This window comes from Episyrphus balteatus, chromosome 3, assembly GCF_945859705.1.
Source record: "Episyrphus balteatus chromosome 3, idEpiBalt1.1, whole genome shotgun sequence".
Classification (NCBI taxonomy): domain Eukaryota; kingdom Metazoa; phylum Arthropoda; class Insecta; order Diptera; family Syrphidae; genus Episyrphus; species Episyrphus balteatus.
Window position 1 is genome coordinate 95814568 of NC_079136.1, and position 24813 is coordinate 95839380.

Here is a 24813-nt window from a genome sequence, read left to right on the forward strand (position 1 = left end):
AAAACAAAATTTCAAAAAATTGGCTATTTTCTAAACGCGACAATGTAAAGAGTTGAATTTTTTTTTTAATCAATAGATAAATTTATTGCAAGACTGACTGAATGGTATTGAAAAAATTCTAAAAAAAATTCAAAACCAAGCTATTAATGGTTTTCTAAAACTAAAACATGAGGTCGACCTTTGACCTCATTAAAAAACGTCATTCTAAAGATAATAAAAAAAAAGTTGGGGGTCTGATACGGATTTTTTTTTAAGTCTCTGCGTTTCGAAATATGAATTTTATTTTTGGGTGAGTTTTTATTTTTTTTAATTTTTTGTAGCATTCAAAAATCTCAAGCTTATAGAACATGTAGTCTATGACTGTACATGTGCAAAACATTGGTATTTCAAAATGGTTTTTGACCGAATAACGGGAAAAACAAGTTTTTTTATTTTTATCTTTTTTTCTTCAACAGATAAATAAATAAAATTTATATTGTAGATAGATAATAGACAGGACTATATCTGTGCAAAATTTCAATCAATTTTGTAGTCACAATTTTGAGATAACGGTAAAATAAAGTTTTATTATTCAACAGGTTCTATCTTTTGATCTAAAGCAAATACAAATTTGACTTAATTGAGCATCCTGATGATGTTACCTTTTATTTGGTATATCACACATAACTATACATTCACTAAAAGCTACACAATGTTAAATTAAAAAACTTTTGAAATACCTCAAAACACCTGTGAAGATCTGTTGATCATGAACAGCCACCAGTGTGGGAAGTACCGTAATCTGAGTTTGGAATTTCGACATGGTTGGCTTTAAAAAATTCTAACTTTTTTTCTAGGCATCGCAGAAATAAGATTGAAACGTCATATGAAAGGTGAAATTATAAGCTTTTACATGATATAAAATTTTTTATAGGTTGTCTAAAAAAAAATTGATTCAATAGCGTGAGAACATAAAAATATATGTTTTTTTTTTTATGAAAATTGATCGAGCTCAAAAAATTCTAGCTCTTTTTGTAGATGCCTAATAGACATGATCAATATATATATTTTGAGCTGAAGCAATAAGCTTTGGTATTTCAGGTGAATTTTTGGGTGATGGAATTGATTTTTTCACTTTTTCATAAGAAATGATTGTTTTTAATAAATTATTTTAATACTTATTGCGCATTGTAAAAATTTAAAAATGGTTTAATTATGTAGAAGAAATATTTGGCTTTTTAATGGTATAATTTTTTGTGTAAGCTTTTAAAATAAAAAAAATTAATATTAATGAGAAAAGAAAAAAGGTAATTTTTCTAAGCTTTTTCTTGTAAGTTATGATTGTTTGAAATAAATAAACGCTTCAATTGACTCATTTTTAAAGCACACAACCTGTTTTCTTACGACGTTATCACGTAAAATCATCGTCCGTAAACCGGCTTTACAAACAACCTCTTTTTGTAACGCAAATTTTTATTTGCAATACCTAAACATTTTTTTTACCGATTTAATTGCTTTTCAATAGGGACAATTTATAATTCCTTTTATGTTTCTGAAATACGAAGGAAAAAAATAAAAATTTGAGATCAAGATCAATAACGCGGAAACTAATCAAACTTCTGATGATCCTAAATTTTTTTTTTAAACTTTATTGGATTAAATTTTGATTCTTTTACTTGGCATTGGCACTTGAAGGAATAGTGCACTAAGAGGGTCAATTCCTGTTGTGTGATATTGTGAAATGAAAACGAATTTCTTTGTGAAAAAAAACTGAAGTTTGTTAGGGCAAAACGGACTTGAAATTCGAATTCAGCGGGTCTAAAAACATATAGAAAGATATGTAGGTCTGGTTCCTGATACATGAAACTTTTTTTTTGTGTGCGGGGGATGACAGCGATATGTCGCGAAAGTGCCAGCACACAAAAAAAAGTTGTATGTACATGACAATTTTTTTGTGTGCCAGTGTAATCATAAGTTCATCTACATTTACAACATTTCTTCTCAAAACATTTTTATAGACTGCTTAAATTCTAAATAGTTCTTATAGCCATCGAAACTTTTTCATCAAGTTTTAAGAAATAATCAAAGTTTATGTCAGTTGTTATGAAACCTTTCTCTCACATAACTCAACACCCTTTCACCAAAAATATTTTTCAAAATTTTATGGGTCCCGTTTTTCACATGGATTTCGGTTATATTTTACCTGTTGTAGTAAAAAAAATAATCACCCTTGCGTTTTATCGGCAGTAACTTTTCTTAGAGTAATCGTTCATTACACTGGACAAAAAGGACTTTGTTTCATTAAGTTTAATGAACTTTGAAGGTTTTTGGAGTGCTGAATTCGATTCCGAAGTCAGATATCGTGTTTTTGAGATATTCCCGTTAAGGCATTTGCCTAGCTTACAGTTAAATATTAGTTTTTTATTTATTTATTTAATATGTTAAATGCTAACATTAGAAATAAGCTTAAATACTAACAATGGAATCATTAAACTTAAACTCAATATATGAGTAATAATTGTCAATTAATCACAATAAAATATACATATATTAACATTGAAACTAAATGTACTAATATAAATAACAACAGAAAAAACAACATTCTGGTAAATTAATTAAATTGATTAAAGAAGCTATTTTTGAATTTAAGGGATTTAACATTATCATTAATAGAATCGATTATATGAAAGTTTTTGTTAAAAATATTAATTAGTTGATTCATACAGCTATTGACGCCATAGTTAGATCTACTAAAAACTACACAAATTGGTAACCTATTTCTTAAACCAGCACGCCCAACATTAAAATTCAGTCGATCCAACACTGAAGAAGATATTGAGCCTCTTATTATCCCAATTATAAAACATAATTGCAAATACTCTCTGTGAACTGAAAGTGATGGTAAATTAATAAGTTTAAGTCTATCCGAGTATGGAGGTAGGACAATTCTATCGGACCATGAAAGAAAACGCAACGAAAATCTCATGAACCTTCTCTGAACACTTTCAATTCTATTTATATGAATCATATAGTAAGGTGCCCACACTATACATCCGTATTCAAGAATTGGCCTTACAAATGAAATATATAGAATCTTCAAAACATATGGATCCTCGAACTCCCGCGCAAATCTTTTGATGAAGCCAAGTGTTACATTGGCTCTTTTAATAATGTGGTTATAATGATCAGTAAATGTTAGTTTCGGATCTAAATTGATTCCTAGGTCAGAAAAATTTGATAATTTACATAATTGCGACGAATTTATCTCATAGTTGTAAGCAATTAAATTTTGTTTTCGTGTAAAGCTCATTGATTTACACTTGTCAATATTTAATATAAGGCGATTTGTGCAACACCATTCCCAAAATCTTTTTAAGTCTTCTTGCAAGAGCTTACAATCGGAAAGGGAATTTATTGTTCGAAATATTTTCACGTCGTCAGCATAAAATAAAGTTTTTGAGTTTTGGAAAACAGAAGGAAGGTCATTTATAAATAACACAAAGAGCAATGGGCCTAGGTGACTTCCTTGAGGTACACCAGAATTTACTCTAAAGTTCTCAGAACAGTCATTTTTAAACATTACGCAGTAATACATGTCTACAAGGTATGAAGATATCTATGAAAGAAAGTTCTCATTTAGTCCAATTCTTGTTAGCTTTTTCAAAAGTACTTCATGGCTTAGTTTGTCGAGTGCCTTACTGAAATCAGTAAATATGCAATCAACTTGTTGCTTTTTCTCAAAAGCATCAACGCAAAATGTTGTAAACTCAAGTAAGTTTGTTATCGTCGATTTTTTCTTCACAAATCCATGTTGATTTTCACATAAAACAGAGGAACAATTAAAGGAAAGAGTGTCACATACTAAGGATTCAAAAAGTTTTGGAATAACGGACAGTTTGGCTATGGGACGATAATTAGTGACCAAATTCTTAGGGCCCTTTTTATGAACTGGTCTGAGGTAGGCATATTTCCATAGAGTAGGAAATTTTGAACACTTTAAGGATTCATTGAACAAGAGATATAATGGGTAAGACAAATAAGATGAACATTTTTTTAACATAAAAGCAGGTAAGCCATCTGGACCAGGACTTATATTATCTTGTAGTTTTAATATTTTATTTATGATTGAGTCTTCAGAGATTGAAAAATTAATTAACGCCAGATGAGAATACTCTTCCGTTGAAGAATAATTATCTGTTGCATCAGACGACAAAGTATCGGCGAAGGCACTTTTAAAATAGTTGGCAAACATTTTAGATATAACTTCTGGAATATGACTGTTTGCATTTTCATAGCTCATATTTAATGGATAACCGTCGAATTTTCTTTTAGTATCAACATATTTCCAGAAATTTCTTGGACTTGATTTAAGTTCACTTTGAGTTTTTGCAATAAATTCTGAATAGATAAAATTAGTGTAGTTTTCAAATTCATTTTTATGCTCCATATATACATTGTAATCTTCATCAGTCCTAGATTTACTAAACTTTACCCCGGCTTTGTTTCTCTTGTTTTTTAAAGTTTTTACATTTTATGTTTTAAATACTCAATAAGTAAACCCTGTTTTTAAATATTACTTTGCTTATTTCTTTTCATTTCCTTGTTTCTTTTATCTCCCACTATAATTTGGTTCTTTTATACTTTATGCTTAAACTTGCTTAATTACGATCTTAGTATTATACATTACATACATTGTAAGTTCACTCTAAATAAAATACATCACAGTTCTTTTAAAGAAGTAAAAGAAGTCAGACGTTTTTTCTCTTATTGCAATAGTTTTGTTTCCAGAGGCATCTTAAGAGTCTACTTAAATGTCGCAATTTTTTAAGAGCAAAAGTAGAAAAAAAAATTACAACTGTCAAAAAAGTCATTGAGAGAAAATTGTACCCTTTGTAGTACGAACTAGGTGCGTACTTTTTAAAAACTCCACCAAAAAAACATTTGTTCGTTGTCTTTGGTTGTCAATAGTTCTGAAATCTTCTTTAGGTAGTAGAAGTTAAAATCCGAACGAAAATTAGAACCACTCATACCATCAGGCTCTGGTAACACTTAATTCCTTTAAAGTTTTTTGTATGTTGATTTGGCAACACCATACTTTTCGACGCATTAAAGTAAACTTTCTTTCAACCCGAGGGAGAATGGTACCTAAAGCATGGAGTTCTTTATAAAACATTCACAAATTTCACAAGAAAAAAGTAAACCACAACAACCCACATCCCACATTTGCCACCGCATTAGAAAGCATCTTTACCATCACCATGTTCACTACGATTCCTCTTTTGCCTCTTTAACTAACAAAAAAGCCTATAAAAAGTTCAACCACGTACCATACAAGTTTCCTAGAAAAATATATCCAGAGAGCATGTGCCGCCAAAAATTCACTCCCTATACAAGTCGTAGAGGCATACCTACATTCAGCTGAGGCAGGAGGAGGTAGTGTGTTGGCCAGCATAAGCATTCAAAACCACTTTGGTACTTGGTGCTCATGCAGCAGTAGAAGCAGAACAATACAATAGTGGAAAACACGCAGCAACAAACGAAACGTGAGTAACAACAACACTTCTAACTCTCTCTCAGTGGAGGATAAAACGAGTGAATGACTTCTACTACTACTATAAAGTGTATACTATATCAACTACTTCGCCGCGTTGAAGAAGTTTCGTTTTGCTTTCCTGTTGGGACTCTTTTTTTGTACGGGGACGAATTTATCCAAAGGTGTTTTTGACTAGGTTTTGTTTGTTGCTAACGTTTTTAAGGTATTTCAAACAACTGTTCAAAGCTTAATAGATATTAACAAGTTGCAGCAATATGTTGCAAGGTTCTTCTGTCTATCGTACTCAAATTGATGTCTTCGAGATTATGGAAAGTTAAGAAGCATCTGTTCCTTTATTTATTACGTCAATTAAAGTGAATTAATTGATGAGTTCAATTTGATTTTGAAAAGGTGAATTTGAATTGCAAAAAAGCGAATTTGATTTTAAAAGAAAAGAATTTTATTTTAGCGTTAAAAAACGTGCAATTCTAAATGGTTAATGACAGTATGTAAAAAATAATAATTTAGAGAAATACCGCATTTAGGCGCTAGAAACGTTTAAGAGAATCATATTATTTAAATAAATAAAAGTATGTAGCTGCCTATAACGTACTTAGATAAAGAATGTATCCTAAATGGGCACAACAATTTATACGTTTGTCTTATCAAGTCTTTGAGACATTTAGAAAATGTCAAAAGTAGTTAGTTTGGAGTTCATTTTTTTAAATTTGCTTGACCAATTTCAAAATATTCTTTTTCCTCTCCCATTAGCTTTACAAAATTCTTATAATGTTTCACTGTAACAAATTCGGTTTTTTATTTGCGACAAAATTATCAAAAAAAAATAAAAATTTCATAACAAAAAAAAGGAGTTTTTTGTATTTTTTTTGTTAAAAAAATCAGAATTAACATCTGGAGTTTCAGTATTTGATTAAAAGGGAAGCGACCAATTAATTTTGTAAGCCAATTAAATATCTACTTTATTTCGCAATTATTAAAAAAAAATAGTATCCAAAGTTTTTTGTTTTGTAGTAACCCCCTTGGAAGGAATTGACAAAGCTTTCAAATGTACAAAAGTCATTTCAACCTAATATTTCTACTTTGATAAAAATTTTAAGTTCTCTGGATTCTTGCAAACAAAATACAAGCCAGTTGTGCAACAGCTTTCTGAGTCCTTTGCTCCTTCCTTTCTGCTCGAAAGGAAAATGACTGATCCGAAAGTGAATCAGTTCATCTGTGCTGATGATGAACCCATCATAAGTGAAGTGAAAATCCAACATCCTTGCAACGAGCACTTGATGTATGTTCTGGAAGTAAGCATAATTGCGAAAAAGTCAGAATATTTATGCCATCCGGAATGAAACAATGCTTCCCAAATATGAAAAGTTCAAATATCTTGGATCTATTATCAACAACAAAGCATCTTGTGGTGACGACATCAACCATCGCATAAGTGTATTAGGGTGCATGAATTGGTGAGGAAACTCTGCCATCTTCTGTGACCGAAAAATGCCCTCTAAACTGAAAGGAAAGCTGTATACTGAAGTTGTACGTCCATCACTTACATACGGTTCACAATTTTAGACAATGTATAAAACGTACATATGAGAGTAAATTGACAGCAGCTCAGATGAAGATGCTTGTCATGACAGTAGGAGTAACAAAAACCTATCGAATCAGAAGAAGAAAGAAAATCCGAGGAAGCCTTCACGTCATAAATACCGTCTTGGATAAGATACAGCATGACCGACTAAACTCGTACTGTTTATACAAAGAAGAGACCCTGAGAACCTAGTTCAAAAGGCGATAGCCTACGACAAGACTACGTGACGTTCCAACACAGTCGCGAAGAAGACGAAGGCCTAGAAAAAACTCATGGAGAAAACAAATGCAACAACTACATTCAGTTGGCTTTAGACATGGAACCAATTCAAAACCGGGAGGCCTGCCGACGTTTCCTGAGGTCAACCCGGCACATCTCATGTGGAGCCATAATGTGAAGCAGTAAAGTGAGAGAGTTGTGATCCCGTCATGAATGTCGTCGATAATGGATAAGGAGAAGAAGAACGGGAGGCGATAGACCTCCCCCGAAAGTTATAAGTAGGTATTTACTTTCTCTACAAGGACCCTTTACTATTACCCATTGCAAAGCTATCGCACTTGTATCTTTTTTTAGTTTAAGCACATTATATTCTGCATTATCATATTTTCAAATACCTACAACTGTAGGCACATTTTTACTAATTTTAGGCCTAAATTTTAAAATACGTTCCTGGATTTGTTTTCGACGACACCATCAAGCCTTTCGCTTTTTAAAGCGCATACAGCTTTTTCAAGTGGATTCTGTGTAGGTATAGCAGCAACAAACTTATGCGGTGGCTCGCAGTCCTTGGCTTCTCATTCGTTTTACCCTCAATGGAACTCGTAATTCCGTGGAAAAACATTGTCAAGTAATTTCAACATCGTGCCCAGTAGAAGAAGTGTTTTTGTTTTTTTATTTATTTTTGTTAATGTGGAACGAAATTCTTTCCTCTAAACTTCAGTATGTGTGAGTGAGTGAGTTTTGTTATTGTTGTTGTAGGTACACTCTATTCGTTCTATAAAGAGGACACAACTGATTCAATAGGCGAAGAGCTTGCTAAAAAGAAAGTATGAACACGCAGTGTATGTAGTATGTTATGTGTATATGAGTATCAAAGGACAACTTAGCCTTTGGAGGTATTGTATAGACTTGGGCAGAATTACCGTACAGCATTTTAAGTTAGAAAAAATACATGTTTATAACATTTGCTTATTGAAAAAAAACTGGGCCCTTTTGCACCAACCACTTTGCATTTTGCAACTTTGCAAAACTCAAGTTTGCAAAGAAATTATTTTTTTGAAAAGTAAAGCAAAAATTCCTTCTTTGCGAATTTTGTTTCACCAACCACAAATCTGCCAAGCACGAATTACTTTTCTGAAGCGCGCAAAATTTTGCCAATTTGCAAAGAATTCTTTGATTTCTTTGCACCAAACAAAAAAAACTTTGCAATTTGCAATTCAAGAAAGAAGAAGAAAGAAGATTTAGGAACGATCTGTTGTTAGATATTATTAAACTATCAAACGATTAATTTTTTTTTCATTAAAAAATGGCATTTCCATTATTCTGCATAACTGAAAATCATATTTTTTATTCAAAATAAATTTTCCCACATCATGAAATTTCAAAACTTCCATTTTAATTCCGCTTACTACTAACCAAAATTTAAATAATGATATTTATATTGATTTTAAAAGTTCTATCATTTTCTTAAAAAATAAAAAAATTCCTGCAAACAAATATTCTAATTAACTATGACAAAAAAAAAATAAAATGCACGACTGGGTCGCACGAACTTGCTCTTAGAGTTAAAGTTGCTTAAATTTTTAAGACTTTATATAGAAATTTGAAAAAAAAAAAATAAAATTGGTTTTTAAAAAAATTAAAATAAAATCTGAAATCATATTGCCCCACAAAACAAGTATGCAGTTTTGATTGATATATTAACATGCATTTTTAGAAAAAAAATTTTCAAAATCGTTAGAGCCGTTTTTTAAAAAACTAATTTTTTATAAATAATTTTTTGAAAAAAAAGTTTTAAAATAAAATTGGTATGCCATTTTGTAGAAATTACTAATCAACATCTAAAAACAAAATTTAAAAAAAAATTCAATGTCTCGTTTTCGAAAATTTGATTTTTCAAAAAAAAAATGTTCAAAATTTTTTTGAAAATCCAAAAATTATTTTTTTGGAAATTTTATTTTTGGTTTATATTTAAATTATATAAATGCTTCTTCACAAAAAGTTTCGTTGAAATCCAATAAGCACTTTCGGAGATAATCGGATTAAAAAAAAACGGTTCTATGGCAAGTACCGTTAATAATGATTTTCAAAACAAACATTTTTCATGAAAAGATAGACCTTAGCTTAAAACTAACATTTGAATTTTTTAAACAAAATCGTTGAAGCCGTTTTCGAGATATTTCAATTTTACTAAAATCGGTATATGAAAAGTACCGTTATTTTTGGTCCAAAAAAATTAATTCCAAAAACTCCTCTGGAGAGTCGCCAAATAACGCTACATACCAAGTTTGACATCAATCGGTCCATCCGTTTAGGCTCTAGCTCCTTATACAGACAGACAGACAGACAGACAGACAGACTGACAGACAGACAGACAGACAGACAGACAGACAGACTGACAGACTGACAGTCTGACAGTCTGACAGACTGACAGACTGACAGACTAACAGACTGACAGACTGACAGACTGACAGACTGACAGACTGACAGACTGACAGACTGACAGACTGACAGACTGACAGACTGACAGACTGACAGACTAACAGACTGACAGACTGACAGACTGACAGACTGACAGACTGACAGACTGACAGACTGACAGACTGACAGACTGACAGACTGACAGACTGACAGACTGACAGACTGACAGACTGACAGACTGACAGACTGACAGACTGACAGACTGACAGACTGACAGACTGACAGACTGACAGACTGACAGACTGACAGACTGACAGACTGACAGACTGACAGACTGACAGACTGACAGACTGACAGACTGACAGACTGACAGACTGACAGACTGACAGACTGACAGACTGACAGACTGACAGACTGACAGACGGACTTCCGGGACCCACTTTTTTGGCATTGTCTACCATCGTAATGTCATGGAAAAATGGCATCTCAACTTTTTTTTTTTTGGACGAATGCATACCTATATCGCAAGTAAAAATAATAAATGATAAAGTAAAGTACAACAAAACTTCAAAAGATATCGTAAAAACACAAAATCTCAACTTTTTTAACAATGAAAAGAAGTCGAAACAACTAGGTATTTACATTGTTTTACTTTGCAACTTTTCAAATTACGCAAAGTTCGATTTTTAGCTGGTGAAACGCCCGCACTTTTTATTTCGCAAAACCAAATATCATTAATAATAATTATTGTAAAGTGCAAAGTCGGGGAAAATTTTATTTTGCAAAGTTGCAATAGGCAATGTGCAAAGTGGTTAGTGCTATAGGGTCAGAATTTCAACAATCGACAGAAGGGATATGAAAGAACTTCTTCCAAGTTAGTTACTTTTATATCTTAAAGCCTAATTCTTGACAAAATCTATTTATCACTTCATTTAAACTGCTTAATTGTTTAATAGTTTAATTGGTTTAGATCAAAATAATGATGCAAATAGTGTTATTTAAAAAAAATTAAACATCATGTCAAGTTTTCACAAGAGCCAGCATACAAATGCTCTCCAATAAAAATTGGGACGCATTCATAGTTTGATGTACGAAATTGCCCACTTAACTTTGAATAAGTCATACCTGGAGGTCATCCTCACCACTCAAAATAATAAACTAGACAGTCGCTTACTGGACTGTATAACTACATCTGTAAAATATAAGAGTTATGTGCTTCAACGCATTATAAGAGTTGTGTTAAAAGCTTACCATTTAAGATTCAAAAATAGAAATTGTTAAATGGTAGACAATGCAAGTTAAACTACGCACGGCAACACTTTAAACAGGGTTGGCTGGCAGGCTAACGTAGTTATATGCGGGGTGACAAGTATTGAGAGTAAAATAAGTGCCACTTTGCAGAATTGTGAATGGGGTACCACAAGGTGAATTGCATTATATGCTTGTGGAGCACTGCAATTTATTTCCTTTTCAAATAAAATAGCAAGCCAGCGAGCTCGCTTATGGTCGCTGAGGGAGAATAAGAATCATGGGCTTTGCCATTACAAAGGTCCTGCATGCTTACGTAAATACATAGTATAGTCCTTGTCGTTAACGTCGTTGCCAGTGTTTTGGCTTGGTCGGATGCTTGAGTGTGTTGACATAAAAAAAAATTTAAATCAAAGGAGCTTTTATGTGTGTGCATTGTGCGCTTTATTATTGTTTGGACAAAAATAGCTGGTCCATTAAAAAAAAGTCAACAAAAGGAAAAATAAGAAAGAAGAAAAAAAGTAGACCACAACATAAGATGAAAAAGTTCAAAAGATTTTTAATGTGGATAAAACGAATGTCTTTTGTATGGAAAGTTATTTGTTTTTCTCATAAAGGAAATTATTTTTGAGGTTTCTTAAAGGAGATCTCGAGTTAATAAACATTTTATAGGAAATAATAAGATTTTAAATGTATCAAACTATACCAAAATGTATATTGTGTTTGCGACAATGTAAAGAAACAAATTAATTGTTTCCAAGAATTGGTGTCTGTTCGTCCATCTGGGCACATTTCAACTGCTTAAGCGGATGAACTGTTTTTTACTTGCGACATAGGTACTATAGGGCAAGTTTAGGATTCGTAAAAAAAATCGAACTCGAGATAACAATTTTACATGACATTACGATGATGGAGAATGCCAAAAAAGTGGGTCCGGCAATTCTGTCTGTCTGTCTGTCTGTCTGTCTGTCTGTCTGTCTGTCTGTGTGTCTGTCTCTATCTGGAGCTGCAGCCTAAACGAGTGAAGTGATTTTCTTCAAACTTGGTAGTTAGCAGTTTTTGGTGATTCCCTAGAGGGGAAATTGAAATTTTTTTTTTATGACCAAAACTAACGGTACCTGCCATATAACGGAAAAAGAAAAGTTAATTTTTTTCAAAAACGGCTCTAACGATTTTGATTAAAATTTTTGTGTGTAGTACTACACATAAGAGCCAACTTTTTAAATAAAAAAAATATTTTTTGTACCGTTATTAACGGTACCTGTCATAGAACGGTTTTTTTCGTTTCTGAATATCTCGTACAACAATAACCCGATTTAAATGAAAATTTTTATACAAAAGTGTGTAAGTAAAGATAATATTAAAATTTTAGAAAATTTTCAAAAAACGCATTTTTGGTTTTTTAAAAAATATTTCAAAATTTTTTTTTGAAAAATCAATTTTTTGAAAACGGATCAATGAAAAATTTTGAAATTTAGTTTTGATGTTTAAATTAATTATTTCTTCAAAATGGCATACCAACTTTTTTTTTGAAAAATGTTAAAAAATTTTTATAAATAAAAAATTATTTTTTTAAAAAACGGCTCCTACAATTTTCGAAAATTTTTTTCTAAAAATACCTTTTTATACAAGAAATAAAATGGCATATTTTTTTTTTTTAAGATAATTTATAACGGAGTTTAATTAATTATAAAAACAGATTTAATTTTTTTATACTACTTTTGAAATTTCTTCAGAATATCAAATTTTAAATTTCTTGAATAAAAAGCTTTAACATTATAGTTACTTTAAGCATAAGAGCAAGTACGTGCGACCCCAGTCGTGCAATTTATTTTTTTTTCAAATTTGGTTAAGATGATTTTTATGGATTTGATTTATTGCTACCTTCCATATAACATTCTCAAGGGTTTTTAATCTATTCGAAAAAATGATCTAATGACGGTGGTTGAAAAAATGCATGAAGGTTGCCGCATTATAGGATATTTTCATTTAAAACAACATTGAATAAAATAAAGTTGGTTGACTTTTAAAAGCTGTATTTTTAAAAACTATTGAGAACATTGAGTTTACAAAGGTTCAAATTAAAATCGTTTCGACATAATTTTAACCAACAAACAGTTAAACTAAGAGGGCCCTACACATTTTTATATCCTTATAGCATTGAAGTCAAGAAACAAACCGAAGAATTTTTTTTTTTAAATTGATTTGGGATAAAAGCAGCAATAGGCGTTTTTCTTTTTTAGCTCAGGTGAGAGTTCTGAACAGAGTGCAAACATAGCGAGTATGTTCTGAACATCGTCTGAACAAAGCGTGTTCTAAGCACTCACAATTATTTTTGAAACACATCTGTGACCTGACAATTTGTCTATTTACATATCATTTTCTTCTACAGAAACAAGAAATAAGTTTTAAAATTTAAATTGAAAAAAAAAAACATTAGGCCGACTACTGCACTCTTGCACTATTATTTTAATTGTTTGAGATTAATTTCAATTTCATTTGTCAAATGCTTGTGTTCAGCATTCATTCTGAGCCCATCGATCGCTCAGATTTAGGTCTGAATGTTCAGATATAAAAAGGAACACAATTTTTTGTTCGACAGTTCAGGCTCTGTTCTGAACTAAAATAAAATGCACGACTGGGTCGCACGAACTTGCTCTTGGAGTTAAAGTTGCTTACATTTTTAAGACTTTTTATATAGAAATTTGGAAAAAAAAAATAAAATTCGTTTAAAAAAAAAATAAAATAAAATCTGAAATTAAATTGCCCTCCAAAACAAGTATGCAGTTTTGATTGATATATTAACGTGCATTTTTAGAAAAAAAATTTTCAAAATCGTTAGAGCCGTTTTTTAAAAAAACAATTTTTTATAAATAATTTTTTGGAAAAAAAGTTTTAAAATAAAATTGTAATGCCATTTTCTAAACATCACTAATCAACATCTAAAAACAAAATTTCAAAAAAATTCAATGTCCCGTTTTCGAAAATTTGATTTTTCAAAAAAAAATTTACAAAATTTTTTTAAAAATCCAAAAATTATTTTTTTGGAAATTTAATTTTTGGTTTATATTTAAATTATATAAATGCTTCTTCACAAAAAGTTTCGTTGAAATCGAATAAGAAGTTTCGGAGATATTCGAATTTGAAAAAAACGGTTCTATGGCAGGTACCGTTAATAACGATTTTCGAAAAAAAAAATTTCATTGAAATATAGACCTCAGCTTAAAACTAATATTTGAATTTTTTAAACAAAATCGTTGGAGCCGTTTTTGAGATATTTCAATTTTACTAAAATCGGTATATGACAAGTACCGTTATTTTTGGTCCAAAAAAATTAATTCCAAAAACCCCTCTGGAGAGTCGCCAAATAATGCTACATACCAAGTTTGACATTAATCGGTCCATCCGTTTAGGCTGTAGCTCCTTATACAGACAGACAGACTGACAGACTGACAGACTGACAGACTGACAGACTGACAGACAGACTGACAGACAGACAGACAGACAGACAGACGGACTTCCGGGACCCACTTTTTTGGCATTGTCTACCATCGTAATGTCATGGAAAAATGTTATCTCAACTTTTTTTTTTGTACGAATGCATAACTTGATATATAGTACCTATATCGCAAGTAAAAATGATCTTTCAAAATTTAATAAATTTTTTTTTAATAAAAATGGTGTTGTATAAAAAATTTGTTTAAATTGCATCAATCGTTAGGAAGAAATTTAGATGTTAAAAAAAAACGGTTCTATGGCAGGTACCGTCAATAATGGTTTTGGAAATAAAAATGTTTTCATCAAAAGATAGACATTGTTCAAAAACTAATACATGATTTTTTGTTTTAAAATCATAGGAGCTATTTTTGAGAAAATTAAACTTTTTTTAAATTAGTATATACCGTTGTTTTTGGTCCTTTAAAAAAAATGAGTTCAATGCCTACTCCCGCTGTACAATCTTCAAAAATTTGAAATGAATCGACCCATCCGTTTAAGGCTATGTAAAGTTGGCAACCCCAAATGCTAATTTTTTTCAAACCTGCCTGGTTCGATTGCCAAAGTTTAGCCCAGGATAGCCCAAGATTTTTTTTCCCTAGCCCACCCTTAGTTCTTAAATTATAACGGAGTTCTTTTTTTTTCACCTCAATAATCACTAAAATTGTTGGTTTTGCACTGTGGTTCGTTTGCCCAACTTTAGCCCAGGATAACGTAACTTTTTCTTTCTTTATTCCTCTATTTTTTCAAAGGATACAACAAAAAACTTTTTTTCATATCAGAAACCGAAAAAATTGTGATTTTTTCTTGTGGAAAAATCGTTAGTTTAAAACCGTGGTTTGTTTGCCCAAGGTTAGCCCAGCATAGCGCAACTTTTATTTTCGTTATCCTACGCTTAGTTTAAAAATTATAGAAGCATTAGTTTTTATTCACCTCACAAAAAAAATAGTACGCATACACCACAGTGACCTTTTAAATTTATAATTTTGAAAAAGTAAATCCACTGGTGTGGGCATCTCGCCTCAAATGTTATTTATTTGACTAAGAATTTTTACTTGATTAAATGTGATCCATATAACATTCCTGTTAAGAAGCTTAAGTTGATTTGTTTCATTGAACATTAAAAACCACAACATACAAATATTTTTTCAAGTGTAAAAACCATTGATTTTTTTGGTTTGTCTTAGTAAAATCTATCCAAACATTTCTCAAAAGTAACACCAAGTATAAAATGGTGTGTGAAGTGATATCTTTTTCAGTACACGAATAGAACTTTTTAGGCCTTTCTGAACTAACCTTGATAATTCCAACAAATAACATCACTTTTTTTCGTTAGCCTTCCTTTAGTTCAAAAATTATGACAATTTTTTTTCACAATTACCAACTTCTTGAAAATCAAAATTTGTTTTTTTTTTTTAGTGTAAAAATTGTCTTTTTACACTTTTCCTCAATTAACCATTGTAATTCCAACAAATTATGTACATTCAGCACTATTGTGAGTTTCACGTGAACAAGATTCATCACGGAAAAAATGAATTTCACTTTTCCCCTATTGTGAGTTCCGGGCGAAAAGTTGTTCACGTTCGGACATCTCCCTGTATTTTCAATTTTTTTTTTTTTCAGGTAACTTGTGAGGTATTCGACAGCTCTTCTCTCACTTAAATTCTGGTGGCGAACAAGAAACTATTTTAGCGCAAAATGTTTATTCCCTTCGGGTGAAACTCATGATAGCTTTTAAAATTCCGGAAGAAAAAAAATCTTCCAGGCGGAAAACATTCCACGTGAAACTCACAATATGGAACCAGGCAGGTTTGAAAAAAAAATTGCATTTGGGGGTGCCAATATCACATAGCTTCCGTTTAGGCTGTAGTTCCTTATACGGAAAGAAAGACAGACTATCAGACATGCAGACACTTTATTCGTATTCTCTTATCATGTTTGGTTGAATTCTCAACAAATTTTTATCGAATGCATAATTTTTATATATGTTCCAAGTACCTAAATCGCAAGTAGAAAAGGTTTTTGGCTTAACCATTTTTTGTTCTCTCTCAACAACCTTTTGACACCCTTATGCCCATGTTTCTCCACCAATGCTTTGCTAATCCACACAAAGACTTTTGTTTAGTTAATGCAAAATCCAAACATGTGTGACGTCGCTCTCTATTTGTAAGTTCTAAGTTACAACAAAACTTTATTCCAACAGAATGTGGTAAGTAACGTTCCCTCATGTTTAATATTCATTTACCTACCATAATTCATAACTCAAGTAAATTAAAAACTAGCGATGAAAACTAAGTTTTAAGATAACACAAACATCCATCTTGTCTTCTCTTGGGAAAAACTTAGGTGCTCAAATGTTGTTCTTTAGATTAAACTCAACGAACAAGCATCAAGTGCATGCTTGAGTAGTGAAAGTGAATCAACATTGGTAAGGTTCTTGTGGGGTTAACGGTGGAGTGCATCATAGACATATATATTCAATCAACAGGAGTATGATTTACGTTTTGCTACAAGTGTTCGTTCTACTTTAGTAATTTACCTTTGCTGCATCCCACTTCTGAAATGACACTTAGAATTGATTATTTTTTTTTTTTTTTTGTATTTCTTCTTAAATGAAATAGGTTTTCACTTAGGAGTATTCTGAACTATATTCTTACAAGTAAAAATAAATAGTTCTCTTTTTAAAAGGAGATTCTTAGAGAATGAAATAATTCCCATAAAATGTAATTAATTAAATGCATACTCAAGAGAAGAACATTTGAATTCAAATGGCGCAATTGAAGAAAAACTTTTAGATTGTTGGCTCTTTAATTGTAATTAGGAGTAGAACAACTAATTTATGAGTACTAAGGTAACTACATTTTGAGTTCAGCTCTTTGTATAAGTAAACTTAGAGCAATTAGATGTTAGAGTAAGCGCTTTATTTTTCTTACCTATAGCGACTTACAGAAACCTGAGAAAATTTTAGCTAGAGTTACTAAGGGCCATTTTATTCACTATTGTTCAACTTTGGGCAAACTCTTAATTTGGCTAACTTTAGAGTTTATTTCAAATAGAGAGTTGAATCACAAGTTGAAAATTTGTTTCATTCACTAATTTCTTTTTTTTTACTTCTTAGCTTAAAATCAAAAGTTCACCAACTTTCAGTTTTAAAAATATCCCTGGTAGTGGAGTAACTAAAGCTCAAAAATTGGCAATATTAGGGAACCCGGCCGAACAGCTTAGATTTTGATGATCTTTTTTTTCAAACGACGGTAATTAAAAATACTTTAAAGTCTATAGATTAAAAATTGCCGGTGTTGCCGTTTTGATTTTTTAAATTTAATTGAAGATTTTTGTGAACAAAAACAAATTTTTTTCAAAAATTTTTCTTAAATTTCATAAATTAATTGATGCCAAAAGATTGTCTAGGAAATTCAAGGAAAGAAATTTTTATGGGAGTGAGGGACAATCTTCCATAGTTCAAGCGATAGATGCAATTTTCTTATTAATTGACTTCAAACACAAAAAAAAAAAATATTTGAACACAACGGCAACACCTACAATATTCAAATATACATTTATTAAAAGCTAGAAGCTTAGTCATATATGTAAAATTAAAATTAAGTTAATTGAATGAACGGCTTTTGAAAGAATGGTAATTGAACTCAGATTTTTGAAAAAAAAAAATTATTGAAAAAATTTTAACATGTCGTTTTTTAAACTTGGTCGTAATATAAAATGTATTTATTTTCAAATTTTTTTGGCCGCATTTATTATGATTTCAAATTATAAAAGGAAATGTCAATATGTATTACGGTTTATGAAAAAAATTAAAAAGTATTTCATTTTCGAAGAACTTTTTTTAATAAAAGTTGAAAAAAAAATGTAACTTATTATTTTTTAAAGTTCAACATCTAAACATAAAATTATTTTGTATTCATTTAATAACCCTTACTGTTGAAAGTTAAATTGCAAAAATTTAAAGTTCCTATTTACCACAGTCTTTGAGAAAATTAATTATTTCAATGCAAAAATTCAGTTTTAATAACAAAAACCATTGAAATTGAAGTAATTTTTCATTATTTTTTTCAAAAGTGTTATATATTTTACCTTTTTTGCTTCGAAATTCAACTGATAATATTTATGGCCAAAAATTTTTTTTAAATAAATTCATATTTTATTAGAAAAAGTTTGGAAAAAAGTCATTTTAAATTTTTCTAATAACATATTTTTTTTTAATTCTGAGTTTGAGGACGATTTTTTCAAAAAGTCTTGATTAAATTTAGTGGATTTAAATTTAAGAGATAAGAATGAGCTTCTGGCTTTTTAAAAATGTATTTTAAAATATTGTAGGTGTTGCCGTTGTTTTCAAAATATTTTTTTTGTGTTTGAGGTCAGAATGTTAGAAAATTGCATTTATCGCTTAAACGATGGAAGATTTTCCCTTACTGCCTTTTATATATTTTCCTTAAATTACCTAGAGAATCTTTTGCTATCATTTGTTTTATGAAATTTAAGCAAAAAAATGGTTTTGTTAAAAAAAAAATTTAATTTTAATTTTAAAAAACAATACGGCAACACCGGCAATTTTTAATCTATAGACTTTAAAGTACTTTTAATTACCTACGTTTAAAAAAAAAATCGTCAAAATCAGAGCTGTTCGGCCGGGTTCCCTAATAATTTGCTTTAGTTACTCTACTATGGGATATTTTTGAAATTTATTAAAAATACTGTCAATTTAAAATGTTATATTGAAGTTGTGTCATTTGAAGTTTATGTTTTTTTTTTATATTGATTCATTTCTTAATTGTGATGGATATTCAAGACAGCCTAACAATGCAATTTCGGCGGAAAAATAAATTTTCAGAAACAAGCACAAAAAGAAAGATAATGATTAGTTAAAGAAAACCCTTAGAGGATATAATATATGGAGTGCTTGTTCCTATACCTAATACATTGTAACGCCATATGGATAGGGGTCGCTGCCTTCGTTTTTCAGTGCGAGTCCGGTTCCGCAGCTGTAAATAAACACGCTTGTTGATGACAGCCATCTAATGAAAATAAAATGGAGGCATGCACTCATCGAAAAACTTAAAGAAACTAAAGCCCTCTATAAAAGCTTCACGGAACTAACAGTACAAGCACTCCATATATTATGTATATCCTCTAAGAGAAAACCAAATTAACCAGAAAAAACATCAATTTTTGTCACACAAATTAAGTTTGTATATGCTTTGATTTTTTTTTTTCGCAAAATGCATGCCTACAAGTAATTTAATATGCAATTGGCTTTCTTTGAAAACATTTTTGTAAAACAAATTGAAAAAAAAACAAGGTTTTCGATTTTGGCACTTCACTCAAAACACAAAGGGTCCTCAATTTCATTATCTTCTTTATCCAAAGAACTAGGCCTTTGGATTGTTTTAATAATAATTTAGCAACAGTTCGTTTTCTTTTTGTTTTTTTTAATCTGAACAAAATAAACTTTTGACAAAATTAAAAATTTTCAAATGACATTTTAAGTAAAGTTAAAGTTTGCGAGCGGGTAAAAAATCTGTCTCGATTATGTACCCTACTAATTTCATGAGGTTACTCCCTACCTAAATCGATTTTCACCAAAAATTCTGTTTTTGTTGCACATTTTCAATGCAGACGAAAGTAATCGTCATCACAATGACTGAGACTAATTATTTTATTGTAACATTCATACAAATCGGTTACCACCCAAAATCTGCCACGAACTCTCGGTTAATTTTTAAAAATGCACTCAATAGTTCAAAGCCCTGTTATGATTGTCAATTTTATCAATACAAAACATCAACACATATACCTTATTCCGTATTTTCATCTACATAGTTATAAAGTGATTGAACTCACCCTCAGAGAAATAGCATGAGAGTCAATATCTAAACAAAATGTTTAAAAAATTGAACACGTAGTTCCCAACTAACCGGTTAACTTTTGTTAAAAACATGTTATCCAAATTTGATATTTGAGAGGCAATTTTTTGAAAACAATTAAGCTAACATTGACAGTTTTAGGTTTGATTTATAGAAAAGCTTAACCCTTTCGAACCCAAGCTATGAAAATCATTATTAAAAAATGTTTTATCGGTATTATCGGGTCAAAAACATCACAACTAAGAAATATGAATAGCAAAAAGTTATTTTCCAAAATATTAAATAGCAAAACTAATGTGTTATTCTCATACTACATGTAAGTAACATGTACTGCCTATGACCACCAACAAAAGTCGGAGAACTGAGAAAATAACTTTTTATGAAACTTTAATGTATGCTACTTTTTCTAAGCAAAAAAAACAAAAACATATATCTTTTTTTCAAAATTATGACCATATATAAAAAAATTTTTTTTGCAAAAAAAAAAAAATGTGAATTTCAGTCCCTTTTTCGAACAAAAAAAATTAAAGACACGTTCTTTCTCGACACAAAACAATAAGGTTAATGGAATCCTCTATAAATGTATTCGGGTGAAATCCAGAAAAGTTGCGGTTAATTTTGTGATTTTTCATCAAATTGTTATCATTCCTGTCAAAAGTAGGTAAGTTGTCCTTTTAATAGTGAAATAATAATTAAAAGTTTTATTTTATTCTTTTTTTTTATATAATAAAAGGTGGAAACCGATGAAGATATAGCATACGTGTGGGATTATTGCAAATAGAAAAAATCGAATGCCCTGTTCGATTACTCTAGTCATAAAGTTTTTTTTTTATATAAATCAGAGTATATTTTTCTAATGGTTTTCTAAGCTCGAATCCGAAGTCAGACAAATTCTATCACATCACGTTTTTGAGATATTACCATGCCAAAACATCACAAAAATAATGTTTTGGACGTTCAAAATTCAATATCTCAAAAACTTTGCACTTTAGAGCTGTTCTAAAGATTCAAATTAAGAAGGTCAAAGGCCATTAGAAAAGTATAATTTGGTTTCTATGGAAAAATATTTATTTACGGTAAAAACGATCTTAAAAATCGTTTTTTTTTCAATTTTTGTAAGTATTTTCTAAAACAAAAGTACCTATAGTTTTTCCACACAATCTTAAATAAAAGGTTTTAATCCTGATAATAGCATTCCAAACTTTTCAAAAATCAAAAATTTTTCGAAATCTTTTTTGATTGAAAAATAGCCTATTTTTTTAAATTAAATTCGTCAAAAATCATTTAAAATAGATAGAAAACAGAACAAAGTTATTTTTAACCAAGTTTTGTTAAAATCCAACCATTTTTGTAAAAGATAAAAATAAAAAAATCGTATTTTTCATTTTTCTCAATAATTTTGAGGTTATACATATAAAAAAATGATTTTAGTAAAAGTTGTAGACATTTTTACTATCTACAACTTTTGCCTTCGACTTTTTCCATAGGAGGTCTACTTTTGACAGAAATCGTAAAAAACACGATTTTTGACACCCACCCCACTTTTCCGCCCACCCACTCCCTATTCACCAATTTGTTTGTGGGCAACATTGTATATATATTTCCATAGTACTATCATGAAGTAAAAAAAATATATACAATGGTGGGCAATTTATTTGTGTGGTAACAAAAATTACCACAAATTATTGCAGTTAAAACTTCTTGAAAAATAATTACTAGGTGCTTCACAATAATTAATATTTAACAATACCATTTGCCACTAACCACCCCATGTGCCCGGGTAGCTCAGTCGGTAGAGCGTTGGACTTTTAATCCAACGGTCCAGGGTTCAAGTCCCTGCTCGGGCGAGCACTTTTTTTATTTTTATTTTTCTGCATGCAAAATTTTGGGTGGTTGTTTATTAATAAATAGAATTGAAAAGTTTTATACAAATTCAACCGGAATTTTGCTTTTAAAACAATATAAACTGCAGAAGTCCATTAGATGATGCACTTGACAATGTAAACGAAACTTCTCTGCACGGATATTAATAATTTGCAATTCAGCGTAAGGAATTAAAAAATAAACCATATCATTATTATAGTCAATCAGTAAGGGATGAACTGTTATTTATTATAATTCAGAATTTTTGTCTGAATAATTGAAAAAAAGTGTGCGTCGGCCGGGAATCGAACCCGGATCAACTGCTTGGAAGGCAACTATGCTAACCATTACACCACCGACGCCCTATGTCTACATTGGTTTTAAGATACAATTTATATATTTTTATAGAAGAAGAAGAATTTAAATGCTTTTCAAAATAGATACTGAGATTAAAATGAAAAGTCTGGTGTAATTATTTGGGGTAGTAAAAAAAGTTTTTACCAAAATTTTAATAAAGTATTGAAGATGGTTTGATTCTTGGTAAAAATCTTGTGGTCTTGGTCTTGTGAGACAATCGGTCTTAGCGAGGTATCCGTCTTAAATTTATCCGATTTCGTACGAATGGGAGAGTTTTTACCTGTTGAAAGGACACATAGCAGAATGATTTGTATGAAGTCAGAGAATTTTCTGTTCCGACCGATACCTCGCTATTGCAGAATTTATGAAAAACGCATAACTCTCAACATTTGGGGAACCATTTGCAGCAAGAATTTGAAAAGGAATAATACGGGAAAATAAGAAATTTTTGTATGGAGTATCATGAAAAAATTCGAGCCGAATTTTGACTTTGGTATTGATAGAGCATCAGTACACGAGCATAAAACCACATTTTGCACAACTCTGCCTGGTGTCATATAGCCGCCATATTATTCTAGACAGAGCATCAGTTCCAGCGATGCCAACTGAGGCATAATTATGCCTTTTAGCTAAGGCATTGAGGCTTCTTTTTTGCCAAAAAGGCATACTTTTTTTCATTACACTCTTGATTTATATTTTAAAAGTTTTATATATTAAAAAAAAAAAAAAAATCATGTGTGCAATTCACACGTGGTAGAAGTGAAACCTTAAAAAATCATTTTTCTTACAAAAAAAAAAAAAATAGAAAAAATCTACCTATTTTTATTCTATCACCTTCAAATCCATGTTTTTTATATGACAACCTATATAAATTTTATATCATCTGAAAGCTTATTGTCTAAGTTAAAAATATATATATCGATCAGGTCTATGAAACATCTACAAAAAGAGCTAGAATTTTTTGAACTCGATCAATTTCCACCAAAAAAGCGAAAAAACACGTATTTTTGTCTTCTAACGCTATTAAATGCATTTTTTCCTTTACAACCTATAAAAAATTTTATACCATCTAAAAGCTTATTGCCCAAGCTCAAAATATATTTATCGATCAGGTCTATGAAACATCTACAAAAAGAGCTAGAATTTTGTGAACTCGATGAAATTTCATCAAAAAAGCAAAAAAAAACATTTATTTTTATGTTCTCATGCTATTAATTCAATTTTTTTGTTTGACAACCTATAGAAAATTTGATACCATGTGAAAGCTTATTGTTTCACCTTGTATAATGATGCATAAATCTTATTTCAAAGATGTCTACAAGAGAAGTTAGAATTTTTTAAAGTCAACCATGTCGAATTTCCAGACTGAGATTACGGTACTTCCTACACTGGTAGCTGGTCATCGTATTTTTCAATTTTTTCAATTTAAGATTGCTTAACTTGTAGAGCACGTACCGTTATGTGTGATATATCAAATAAAAGGTTATGTTATCAGCATGCATATTAAAGTTAAATCAAATTTGTATGTGCACTAGATCAAAAGATATAACGTGTGTTGGAAAAGAACATCTTTTTACCGTTATCTCCGAATTTTGAATATGAAATTAATTGAAATTTTGTACAATTATAATTTATTTAATTACCTATCTATTCATTCATCTATCTATTAAAACAAAAAAGTTATAACAAGTTGAAGTCGTGTCGCGTTTTCGTTTCATCTTGTTTCAAATCACTACGATGCTAAATAAGTTTTCACTTCAAAAATATTTTGATAAAAAAGAACTAAAAAATATTAAATTATATATCTTTTAAATAAAGGTGCGAAATTTAATTTACATAATTTTGTTTACCATTTAGATCTTGGTAGTGTTTAATTTTTCGAAGAATTTTGTCCACACTGATCAATTTTACTTGAAAAGAATCTTCAAAAAGATTACAGGTCAAAACAAAATACACATAAAATTGAAATTATTTCTTATTGGTGAAAAAAACTGGTCGCTAATTTCTTCCAATTATGTAAAACAATGTGTGAGTTCCCTTGAAAAATTCCTTTCGAAGAAAATACATAAGTTGCCATTTCGTGACAAATAAGTTACCTTAATGTATAAATATTAGTTAATAAAACATTTCGTTTTGTGTACTTGCAGTTTTTGTATATAATTTTTCAAACAAAAACTAAGAAATCTCAATTGAGGCATAATTTATGTATAATT

General features: G+C 30.3%; 1 protein-coding gene and 2 non-coding genes across 4 annotated transcripts in view; 1 reads left to right on the plus strand and 2 right to left on the minus strand.

Moving 5' to 3' along the window:
- Positions 1 to 24813, minus strand: part of LOC129914741 (hexosaminidase D) — an 81118-nt gene that overhangs the window by 38815 nt on the left and 17490 nt on the right. The window lies entirely within an intron of this gene.
- Trnak-uuu (transfer RNA lysine (anticodon UUU)) lies at positions 22155 to 22227 on the plus strand. The gene has a single exon. It is a non-coding gene; the product is annotated as a tRNA-Lys (tRNA).
- Positions 22534 to 22605, minus strand: Trnag-ucc (transfer RNA glycine (anticodon UCC)). The gene has a single exon. It is a non-coding gene; the product is annotated as a tRNA-Gly (tRNA).